The 12,481-nt window shown below is 36.4% G+C and overlaps 1 long non-coding RNA gene across 1 annotated transcript in view; it reads left to right on the top strand.

Moving 5' to 3' along the window:
- The window catches only part of LOC129212012 (uncharacterized), a 110,018-nt gene that overhangs the window by 37,464 nt on the left and 60,073 nt on the right, over positions 1-12,481 (top strand). Inside the window, exon 4 of the long non-coding RNA XR_008579045.1 lies at positions 8,257-8,359. This is a non-coding gene — a long non-coding RNA (uncharacterized LOC129212012). The remainder of the gene's footprint in view (positions 1-8,256; positions 8,360-12,481) is intronic.

Raw genomic sequence — 12,481 nt, 5'->3', positions numbered from 1 at the left:
GGGGAAGGTGCACATAAGGAAACCTACCCATTAGGAGTTAGCATAACCATAGCAGAATTAACACAGGAGCATATGGACAATTTTCAAAAGCTGAACCCTTGGCTATAGACAGGTATAGAAAACCCAAGCACAGACTAAGCAGATTAAAAGCTAGGAACAGTGAAGGGTCTTTTGACTAGTTTTTGAAATACATTTGTAGAGGCAAAAAATATTAATCTCTGAGATATTATTATGATTGTCTTTTTAACTTTTGAATTTCTCACCAGAGAAATGGTTAACTTTTTCTTTTTCTAGATTTTTAGTAATATAGGTGACATGATCAGATGTGACTATGGTAGCGTGTTTTTGCGTGAGAGTAGGGGGGCTAATCCTATAAAAAAAACCTTCTAGGATCCAATTTTCTCAACAACCCTGAAAATTACATATCAGGTCCATAATTACATATTCAAAACTTCTTCCTAAGTATCCAAAAAGGCATTTCATTGTCCTTCTAGTTTCTACATAAAACATTTCTGATGCAGACAAACAAAGTGTTATAGAAAGAGAGAAGCAAAAAATGCAGTTAAACCAACTGTTCTTACTAGAAAAGTATTGACAAACTTAGTTAATTGCTAGGCCCATGATATGGGTGATTATACCAAGAGGTGCTTCCTGGTGATCAAGGGCTAAGAGGAAGAGATTAGAATACAAGAAAGGGCGTCATGAACTGCTGGGAATCAGTGAAGGTGGCTGGAATCTGCACAAACAGACGAAGTGTACGGAAGAAGTAGGAACAGAAGTAAATAAGCGCACAGGATGCAGGTCAGCTTCAGTTGCGACCCGTAAGGTGAGGAAGGGTACTGATGGAGAGAGAATCTCCCTGCCCGTGTCACTCAGATGTGATTTTTCAGAAAGTGTAGAGTGGTGCTTACTTGGTACAATGCTGTCTGATTTTCTTCTCAGATACGTATTCGTTTGTGGAGTGGATTTTTCTGTAGATAGATTTTAAAAAGGGCTGAAATATTTTAATTGTCTACTGGATTTTTTTTGTCAGAAACTATGTTGATTAATATTGTTCATAAAAGGGCAAGATCACAGGCACAGCTGTCTCTGAAAATCACTGAAGTTATAAAACTATTAATTTCTCAGTGGTATCATTAAAAGAAAAATATTTTATGTAAATGTATTTAACTTTACAGATAATTATTCAGATTGTGGGAGTTACATTACTGCATTTTTAAAGACATTTGCCCTCTCTGTGATGATGACCACTTCCATTTGACTCTATCAGAATTAGTAGACACACTCCGTGCTAAAAAGCAGTATCTATCTTTATAGTTCCCATAGTTGATTATATGACAGAACATGACCAGCAACTAAATTCTGAACTGACATTAAGATAAAATGAGCACAATACTGAAAACTTCAAGTGTTCACATTTATGTTCAGCTCACAAAGCTGTTCTCTATTCAAATATATAGAGATAGAAAATAGATGACAAAAGCCAACATTGTGAGGAGGATTATTCATGGACTGCCTAAGTAACCAGTAAACAGTTTGGCCTAACTCTTACCTTTACATAACTCAAAGACAGTAGAGTTCAGTGTGGTAACATTACAAACTCAGGGATGTAGCATTTCAAATTAGTAAACTGATTCACTACAAGCATGTTATCCAAATTTGGTAAAAACAGTAAAATTGACAAGTAAAATTAATCCCTTCTGTGATTCTCCTGGATACAGTGAACTGTATTGTGAACAAGATTTGGCTCAGTATCTGGAAACAGAGCCCAGTAGACCCGATTGAATTAATGGGTACCAATTAAAGCCTTCAGAGATTAAGAATATCTTCCTGTTCAATAGTGTTTGTTTTCTTCATTTTCAAAGCTCATGATACTGTTTTCTATTCCTGAAGATAATTAGGATGTTCCTAGTTGAACACACACTCACATACCTCAAATGCAATTTGCTTTACCAATCTGTCTTGGCTTTTTTTTAACATATTCTTCTTAGTCATATATTTGGCATATTTCATGGCAGTACAGAAAGCCATCTTTTCTCTTTCTTTTTGTGTCATCTGTGTGCTCTTCATCTTATAAGCATTAAAAGAGCCCTCTGGCTAGAATGTTAGGTGATCTTTATTCCTATTTCATTATATCAGTGAAAGAAAACAAACATTATTCTGAAAATGTAATTGAACTTAAGAAAAAAAGAAATCTAATTACTTTAGGCAGTAAATGAGCATGGACCACTTAAATTTTATTTTGAATGAGTTAAATTTTTTAATATAAGACTATTTCAGGTACAGTAGGCTACAAAGTAGATGAAGTTTTGCAAGGCATAATTTGTTATCTGTTATAATAGCTTTCACTGTGTAGCAGGTCAAAATCAGTTCTGTAGTTTTAAATTAGTTTTTTGGATATTAACAGCTTAATGGCTGTGGAATATCTATCAGGATCATGATCATTTTTTAAGCTTTAAGCAAGCTATGAAGAGAGTTTTAAGGCAATACGAAAAGCTGCTCAAATTATTAAAAATTATTTTTTGCCACTAGCAGAGAAGCAACAGAAGAATTCATGAGCTATCAGAAAAAACAGAACATTTGTACAAGGTACAAGATATTCCAAAAAGCAGGTTGCATTCATTATGTATTTCTTCAGTAAGCTCTGTTGGTACACTTCTGCATTTCAGTGCCAAGTGAAGTTCAATGCCAGTAGAAGGTCATTGGAGAATGAATGGATTCCAACACTACTATTACTTTATGAGCTATTGCTCATTTTACCTCTTCGACGTTGGGAGAGATAAATTTTATAATCCTGAATTTATTTGGATTAGCCGCTTAGAACCTTTTTGTAAATTATAATACTCTAAAGCACCTCATTTTTACTTTTTTGAGCTAAGAAGAATTTATCGAACAAAAACACTGCACACTGTACATGTGCCAAAGTAGCTCATGGGAGGTTTGAATACCTCTGAATGGCATGGTGCCAGTGACATCTTGAGCTGACTGTGCTGTCTTAAAGTAACAATCTAGAAACATTTCTTAAGCTTAAAAAAATAAAATCTCAACAATATAAAGCTCTTGCTATTTGTAAGCAAAATAAAGAGAAGATGTTTTCATGGAGTGGGCCAATAGATATGAGATGATGAGATTGCCTGCTTAACTCTTTCCTGAGGTAACATAACGAAGGGATGAAGTGGGTGGTAAAGACCCAATTGCATACACTTAGAACATGTCTTCTCTGGGTCTAGTTGCATCTTCTCTAAGCGACTTTGTTTTGAAATATGAATAATAATCTTGCCCAGTAGGGAAGGTGCATGGGGATTGTTCGTTATGGGGTATTATGTAGGTGAGAGTTACAGAAACAATTTATTTACTGAAAGTAAAGTCAGTACCATTGTAACTTCATTATTTTACATCCAGTATTTATAGAGTGTCAATTAGGCCCAGAGGCACTGGTAATGAGTCAATACATCCTCACACTTATAAGTGCAAATAAACATTTGTTAGCAAAGGAAGAGATACTTTTTAAACTAGAAGCATTTAGACCTGAAATGGAAAGTTATGGACTACACAAAACTTTCTGAATAATTTCTGTGGAAAATAAATAAGGCTTGGAGCTCTACTGACCTCTCTCCAGTTGTCAGGCAGTGGTTATGGCAAAATCAAAGGAGATTTTTCTGAGGTTTTTTTTTTTTTTCTTCTTACAAATTCAAACCAGATCACATGAATTTCTAGGAGTTTTTTTACTATAAAGCTATAGAACAGTCTCAAAAAAGGTATGTGCAGCCCAGCTTTGCTTGGAATTACATGGGCTTCATTTGCATTGTTACAGACTTATTCTCATCCTGTATACAAGATCTCCATTCATTGACAGAGATGCAGTGTTTGACAGATACAGATTAGGCATTAATTAGCTGGACACCAGAATTGCTACTGATATCAACTAAAGCTATTTCTGGCAGCTGGATTCAACTAAAAGAGCCATCTCCTAGGTCCCTGCGACGGGCATCTGCCCATGAGCATACATTGGCCTCTTACTACATCTCACAGAGAGAAAAGCCATCATTGAGAAGCTCGATAATTTATCTTAAGGAAAATATGTGTATGCTAAAAATAAGTTACCAGGACACCCTGGTCTAGTGGAGGGTGCCCCTGCCCATGGAAGAGGGCTGGAACTAGATGACCTTGGAGGTCCCTTCCAACCCAAACCATTCTATGATTCTAAATTGTAGTACTACGAGAGAAAGAGTGTAGTCTGTATGAAGGACTGTTCTGCTGATGATAAGTGCTAAGCAGACTCTTCTATTTTTTTTATAATTTTTTTTTTCCCAATATCAAATTGAGGCATTCAGAAGGTATCAGATTTTTAAAAAAATAAATTTAAGACATTAGGTTCGTAGAACTTTTGGGTGCTGGATGATTTGTCTCTTTCAAGATTTTCTCTGTACTTCAAGTGTAGAGACAGTAATTTTTTTCTTAATGAAAGCTTAAATCCAAAGGACCTAACCTGATTCTAGCTGCCAGGATTTTCAAACATGTGCAGGTAATAATTAAACTCCTTATGGTAAAGTGGTATGGTCAGTTACCACCAGACAACTAATAGAAATTCTAGTGTGACAAGGACAACAAAATTGTCATAAATAACTATGCCTGTGGACATTTTAGTATTAGAAGGCCTGATTAAACACCCAGCCAAGCTTACAGGAGTTATAAGATGGGACTGAAAGACTGTGACTTTGTTCTTGGAGAACTGCTAACTTCAGTTTTCTTTCAGTGACTTCAGTGGGTTGTACTGAAACAAAACTCCTGAAAGGAACTACGTTCTGTAGTATTATTAGCAAAGGAGAATTACATGAAAAATAGATGAAAAAGAAACATGTTAAATAGTTCTCAATAGAGGATTTATTCGGTGCTTAGAATGGCTTTACTTCCACTTATGACCTCTAGATAATAATGTAATCTAGTGTAATAATGGAAAGATTGTGACTTTGAGAAAAGAAATGACCAACAAATAGGAAAACCAAGCTACTTCTGGCCCTACGCTGTCAGATTTTTGACTTGAGATCACATGAAAAGGAACAAAACAAATAAACTGAGGGAAGCAAAGGGGCATTGGCAGTTATACCTTAGTCTAACCAAACATCTATTTCTTTCTTCCCTGTAATACCAAAGTGAGATAATTCTTCAGGTGGCAAGAATTTTCCATGGCTTTCTGTAGAATTATCATTGCTAGATTTTCCTTTAAATTCAGTGGCATCATGAAACTTGTATATTTGAGTTTGATGTTCTCAACCTTAAAAAGCTGAGGAACAGCAGTACATCTTTTTGAAACCTAAAGTTCTTCCCCTCATCTCAGTATATACTTTTGGCTAGTTTAGGAGCTTTCCTTTCAGTACAGGGCTTTTGATGAAGCACTTCTTTTTGTTTTAAGATGCCTCATGGTTCATGCGTTTATAAGGCTCTTGGCTGTCCCACTGTAAATACCAATTGGTAGCACTATACCTAAACATCTAGCCTTGAATGTGTTACTGTTGCACCTCCCAGCACAAATTTTGCATACTTTTCTTGGTCCTTTTTAAGGCAAAAGTCGTCATTAATGTCAAATTAAAATGGACTGCAGAGTTTGCTCTTTATTATTTGTCAAATATTTCTTGACAGCTTGGAATTTGCACTAACCTCTCTGACCTTTCACACTCAAGCTGGAAGTTTGTTAAAGGGTACCAACATATCTTGCATATTAACATCTATGTTAAACTGACTTTTTTAAAAGCTTTTCAATAGCATTTGGCACCAAATAACTTTTTAATGGTGGCAATTGTATGCTATTATAATTGGAATTATTGTTCCTGATCATGTGAATTGGCATATCATTTGGCATTATTTCTTGAATTCTCTCTGGAAAAAGCTACAGGTTCAATTACACCTGCACATTATATTTCAGGAATATTTAACAAAGTCACACATTTCTCAGAAGTAACCTTTTGGCATATTCAGGTCACATATTTTATGGGGCTATAGCTGAATACAAGAAAACGTGATGGACAGAACCGTACAATTTCTATAATATATATTTCAGTGTTAGGAAGGAAGCTCTTCCTTCTTGACTAACACCTGTCTACTGTGAACTGTCACGTACTACAACAGGAAAGAAATATTTTCTCTTTCTGTTTATGAATTAACTTGATCTTGGCCAGCACAGTTTAGGTGCAAAGGGCTACTGCTCTGTCCATTTCTTCTCTGGGATGTGGCAATGGCAAATACTAGGGCATAATTCACGGGTGTGTGGATGGTACAGAAAAACAAATGCAAACAGTTTTCTTTGAACACGGTATCACCTACTTCAGCCCTTGCAGCTGTATAGAGGAACAGCACCATCTCTGCACCATTCTTGACTTGCAAAATGCTCAGGCAGGGTCATAGTCTGTCTGGGAGTGTATTATCATATTTAGAAAGCTAATGGTTTAACTGTGACAAATTTTAAAGTTTAAGAATCACTTCAGATAAAATACCTCTGCAACCTATGCTGCTGTTTTTCTCTGGAGGTTGTCATCATAGTTCTCAGATTCTTGCAAAATTTGAACTTGCTGTCTTTTTCTCAAACAAATTAGCAGTGATTACAACTGAGGAAAGACTGCAAGCCATGACATGATAATTATTCTGAGAGATAATTAAGAAGCAGAACAGAAAAATATTACTGAAGGATGAAGACAGCAAGCTACATTATAACTTCAAGCAAAATACATGGCTGTATTTTTGTGTTTTGTGTTATGCTATAGAATGTGCAGTCATCTCACCAAATATCCATTTTTTTTTCACCCCAGGAGGTCACAGTCATAAGAATTTGAGCCAGGAGAGATTCTGAGAGCTTGTCTTATTCCAACCATTCCAACATATTTTCCTGAATCAGAATCGACTGTATGAGCATTCTCTCAAAAGTTCTCTAACCTGTGCTTGGAAACTTGGAATGATGAGTATCGCATAGTGTCCCTGGGCGATTTGTATCAATGTTCACTGCCCTAATTGTTAGAAAATGTGGCAAAATCCAATATAAATCCCCCTTGCTGTACTTGAATCCCCTTATGTCTGCTCTGTACTTAATGGACACAAAGAACAGTTTATTGACTTTTTCTTTGCAGTAGCAGATATGGAAAATTATTCCTGTGTTTTCCTTCAGTCTTCTCCTTTACGAAGTTAGTCCTTAAAAGAAGTGACCAATCCAAAGAGAAGTTAATTCAAAATGATGTAGGATGCTCAGCCAGTTAACTTCAGGGCTTGATCTGATGCTGATTGAAATGAATAGGAAAGTGATCTTGATTCACAGAAACTGCATTTTTACCACATAAAGCGCCAATGCCCTCATTCCTGCTGCAGCCAAACGTGCAGATTGCTGGGCAGCGCGGAGCTGGCTAAGCTTCTCAAATACATTAACAGTGTTAGCTGTACCATGTCCCAGCCCCTGGCCAGCTGGATGAAGGGGACAGAACATTCATGCCATCCAGAATACCCAGATGGTGTTCTTTGCTTTTTATTCCCTATGCTTTTGCTATCTGCTTATCTACTTTCATGGTCATGTTTGCCATCTATTTATTTGTGTATGTAAAATTAAATTTCCTTGTTTTCTCCTCCCGTTTTATTTCCTCTAGTTGTTTTACATGGTGGTATCTGTGGAATGCTGTGACTTTAATTACATATTTAACATGCAAATTGATGAGATAAGCTCGGGAGAAGGCAGCAAAAAGCCAAGACAAACTTAAAAAAAAGTCCTACAGTTTTCATTTAAAAATCCTACAGTTTACTCTGCAGTTTGACAGCATGGGTTACTGTTCTTGGTAGCATTGTACATTCTGAGAAAGCATGAACCTGTGCTCACATATAAAAAAAGAAAACAATTGGAAAATACAAGCAAGTTAGGATTCATTCCCTCATTCATTCACGTAGTACCTAATTCTATCTTAGAAACTTAATATTGTAACATTAAGGGTAATAATTCAAGATCAAAGGAGAGAAGTTGAAGTTATTTTGACAATATTCAAGATTTATTTTTAAGTTTCTAGTGAAAAGCTTATTTTTCAGTAAGTTTTATGTGTTTAACATACTTTATTTGGGAGACAGCAGGAGTGGATGTTTGGAAATGTCTGATCCAGTCTCATGATCTGATTCTATCTGGATGGTGGATGGTTTAAAATATAATGACAAGTTACATATATTCTTGAAGCCTCTTGAGTTATACATATAGCAGTTATTGAAATTATAATTTTATTTCTATTGTCTCAGGGCACTCTGGGGAGCTACTGGCAATATATTCTTTCTAACCAAATTCATGTATGTCTCAGAAAGGGAGAGTTCTGTTCCTCTTCAGTGCCATCTTCAATCCCAGGTAGGTCTTCACTGCTTTATGCTCATCTGTCTACAATAAACCAGCAGCATCAGCTATATTTTATCAAGATTATTTTTGGGTATCAATTCATACATATAAGTGTGTGTGTATATATGTATATTCACACACATGCATGCACATTTATATTGCACTAGAGCAAAATATATATTTTTATATGTATATTGCACTTGATAACCACAAGACTTGAAGTGCTCCTGAATATAGTAGCCTGTGTGAATGAAGGTGGCTACTGTGCATCTTATTATTGCTGCTTGAGTGTCATCTTAGTACTGTATCCCACATTACACTGTGTGGGCACTCTGAACGTAGCTGAAAGACTGTTCACATCAGTGGGCCAACTGGAGTGACTTTTTATCTCAGTCCCTTCCTTGCCCTTGAGTACACTTGATTTCAGTACCTTATTTTAGTATTCCTTTGTCATGGTCTGCAAACTTCAGAGTTTAGTTTAATGTGCACCATAAGAAACAGAAAGACAACACACCCTGAAGTTATCAGAAAGAAATTGCATCCTGTAAATGAGTTTTGGGGTAGTTCTGCTAGCTTTTCTGTCCAGATAATCTTGGGTATTCAGGAAACATGCATACTGATAAATACCCCCTTTCATTTTTGATTTTCAGTTCTTTATATTTGCATTTGCAATTACTGGAAAACTTCAAATCTTCCATGCTGGCACAGCCTAGATTTACTAGGGTACCTCCATCCAAAGGAACAGAAACCCTCTATGTTGGCACGCAGATAATGAAGTGGTATGGTAGAAACATCACTTGCATAATTATGCTTCAGTTTATGCTGAAGAAAAAGCATGTATTTCCAGCTTAATAGCTGCCCTTGTCTCTGAGAGGTCTGTCTCTTCCAAATTTTTTCTCTCTTAAAAAATTCAGCCACAATGTAATTGGGAGCGCAAAAAAACCAAACAGCAAAAATGTAAGTGTTGGAGGGTATGCAGGCAGCAAAAGTATGAAAGTATGCGGCACAAAACCATTGTACTTCCCCTTCCCCTCCTGTGATCCAAATTAATTAGTTTCCTAGGACAATCTGATTGTGTAAATAAGTGGTTTTTGTACTTTCAGATTAGAACATGAAATTCAGAGTTTAAGGGAGTAACTGGTTTACAGGTCATGAGTAATGCTTCCCAGACAGGTATTATCCACAGTGTGTTTCAGTATCAATGGAAAGCTCTGCTTTTACTCATTTTTCAGGCATGGCACTTTGTCTAAGCCTATGGTGTTCAGTAGAAGATTAAATCCTGTATAAGACTAGCAATATAATACAGTAAATATGGCTTATTTTTTGTTAAAATATTGGTAGATTGATTAAAAAGTGCACTCCTTTATTCATGCTGTAGAGTCATGCTGATATCTTAAAGCATTCAAATAGGGCAGTGGTTGCACACATCTGATGCCAAGATTACAAAACTTTGATAAAAGCTGTAGCTTTGTTTTTGCTGTAGATATATCATGTTCATTGCTGCAGTGAATCAAAACAAATACTTCTGTAATACCTTTCCATGTTATATTTAAATCTTGTGCTCAGAGTCCAATGAGTCATGCCAGCAGCAGAGCTAGTAAGTGAATTTATATTTGTATCTGGATAACCATCCCTTTAGTTATATAAATGGTTCTCCTTTTTAAGAGCTGCTAAGTATGCAGCAGTTGCCTAAGCTATATGTACTTCCTCATTAGGCTGATGAACTTCAAAGCATTTGGGTGCCTTCCAAGTATGAAGGGAGAACACAGAATGCATTTCAATTGAAGTTAAGGGTAAAAAGAATATTTTTTGGAACATAATCTAAATTGTTCATTTCTTTTTCAACTAAAAGAATACATAATTTTTCCTCTATCAAGCTACTGTTTGCCTTTGCCATTTCTGATCTGTAAAATTAAGTTTTATTTGAGTGAAAGCCTTTATTGACCTCATGTGTACCACATTTTCCTCTGGAGGTCAGAATAGGTACATAGCCTGGTGAATGAATTCTGGCCACATTTTACTGCAGAAGGGATTTAGCAATATTTCCTCAATTCTTTAATTTTCATGCCTCTAAGTTGTGTTTTGCTATTGTTTAACCATAGTCTATCCAAGTCCTACTAGGTATGTTTACATTAGACTGGATATATATTTGGTTATATTAAAGATAACTGGTAAAAGATGTACCATAGAAAGCCTCTTATTTTCTGTTTTAATATGTCTCAGCCTGAAGACAGATTATTTTATTGATTTTAGTATTAAGCAAATAAACCACAAATTCTACGTGGAGTCTGGAGACTAGGTATATGGCTTAGTTCTTTGGAAAAATGTGTCCTGAATGGGCTGTGATGCATCTTAAAGTTATTTAAGATTTGAGTCCACATACAGCGTAAGACCTAGCACAGTATATTTCCACATGGTAAAATTCTGCACTGTAGTGAAAACAACAATATTTTTAATGAATTACAAGAAGCTGAGAGTAAGATTTTAAGATAAGGATATAAACTGATCACCTTCCAAAGTTTAGTGTTCCTTTTCTCATATATTAGATCATAGAAAGTGTTGCATAACCAGAATGAACCACAGTACACTAGGGTGGTGTTGGGGAGGGAGTCTTATAGAAGGTTCATAAAAGAACGGAGACGCCCTAGTGTATGTCTGTGTTTTGTCCTTCCATTTCTATATGTTTAATGTGAGATTTGTATAAATACAGATGAAAGGGTTGGATGCTAACCTGCTTTGTGGAGGTAGGGGATGTGTTCTGCCTTGAACCACGGAGCACCTGACAGTGAGGCTATGTTCCCCGAGGTCAGCTCCACCCAGCTTGCTGCTGCTGTCCATACCTGTAGGCTGGTCCCTGAGGATGCCTGTTGCTTATAATCTAAGCCATGGGACAACCTATTTATCAGATCTCCCTTCTAATGCTTTAACATGAGCTGTGGCATATGTATGGAGAGAGAAGAGGAGGAGGGCTGCAAATAAGTGTCACTGCATAGTGCTTGTTATGCATTATAGTGAAGACTATTTCCTTAGAGGGATTGTGTTCTTATGGGATTTTTCAGGTACTAAAGGTATTAAGCATGCCTCTGATTTTATGAATCAGGCTGTTAAATTCATAGTCTGGACTTCCCACCTGAAAGAAACTATGGCTTTTGAAGTCAGTGGTATGACGTGACATTTACTTTGCATTTCCTGACTTTGGTTTGCATACTACCATGCAATGTGATGTACTTGGACAGTACTTAACCTCACGTGACAGGGAATCCTGACTTCCAGAACTGAAAAGCTAACGTGAATTGAAGTTTGAAAACAGAATTTTTGCAGGCTGTAGAAGCTGGCATTTTTTATTAACTTATTTTTTTACCCCCAAGAAGGGAAAAACAGGAAAAATGTATTTCCTATGTGTGCATGACTGCTTACAATTCTGGCAGTGGAGCACAGAGCCTACTGTCCCTCAGGTAAAATAATTTGCTTTCTTTGTGCCTGTGGACATATTAAAAATGTAGCATTTTGCAAGAAGACAGTGCAATGCATTACAGATGATATGCCATGTAGTTTGGCAAAATTATTTTACATGATATGACATGACTTTAAACAGCTCAGTGGAGTATCAGCACTGCGTAAGAGTATGTCAGTGGCTTTAAGATGAGGCAGAAGTCCTCTACTGAAGTTGTAGCTATTTTAATCAAAGCACTATAGTTTTCATAAAAGTCAAGTTATAGGTGTGCTTGTCTGAGATGCAGAAAGGCCAAGATGACAGAGAGAAGTAGTATTCAGATGAAGGTGTACACGGAAAAGCCAGCAGTGTACAAGGAACTCGTTTTATTACTTAGTCTTCTGCTCACTGTTATTTTTCCTTTTCAACTGTCTTGTGCTTCAGTGTTTGTGAATTGTTCCAGACTGAACTTGATGTTTATCGCAAATCTAGTTGCTGTAACCATGAATATCATGAGTATTATGCATTTCATACAGAACCAAGAAGTAGTCATTTCACGAAGTTTACTAGAAAGAAGTGTACCATGAAGAAAAGATGTGGATTGTCCAAACGATGGGATGTGAGCATTAGTGGAGCAGTTATTACTCAGATTTTTCTGTAGGACAGGCATTTAGGCTGAATAGGTGATTCATTATCAATTG

Source organism: Grus americana, chromosome 12 (assembly GCF_028858705.1).
Source record: "Grus americana isolate bGruAme1 chromosome 12, bGruAme1.mat, whole genome shotgun sequence".
NCBI classification, from domain to species: domain Eukaryota; kingdom Metazoa; phylum Chordata; class Aves; order Gruiformes; family Gruidae; genus Grus; species Grus americana.
Note: the sequence above shows the minus strand (reverse complement) of the source record. Positions and strands in the feature narration are given on the sequence as shown.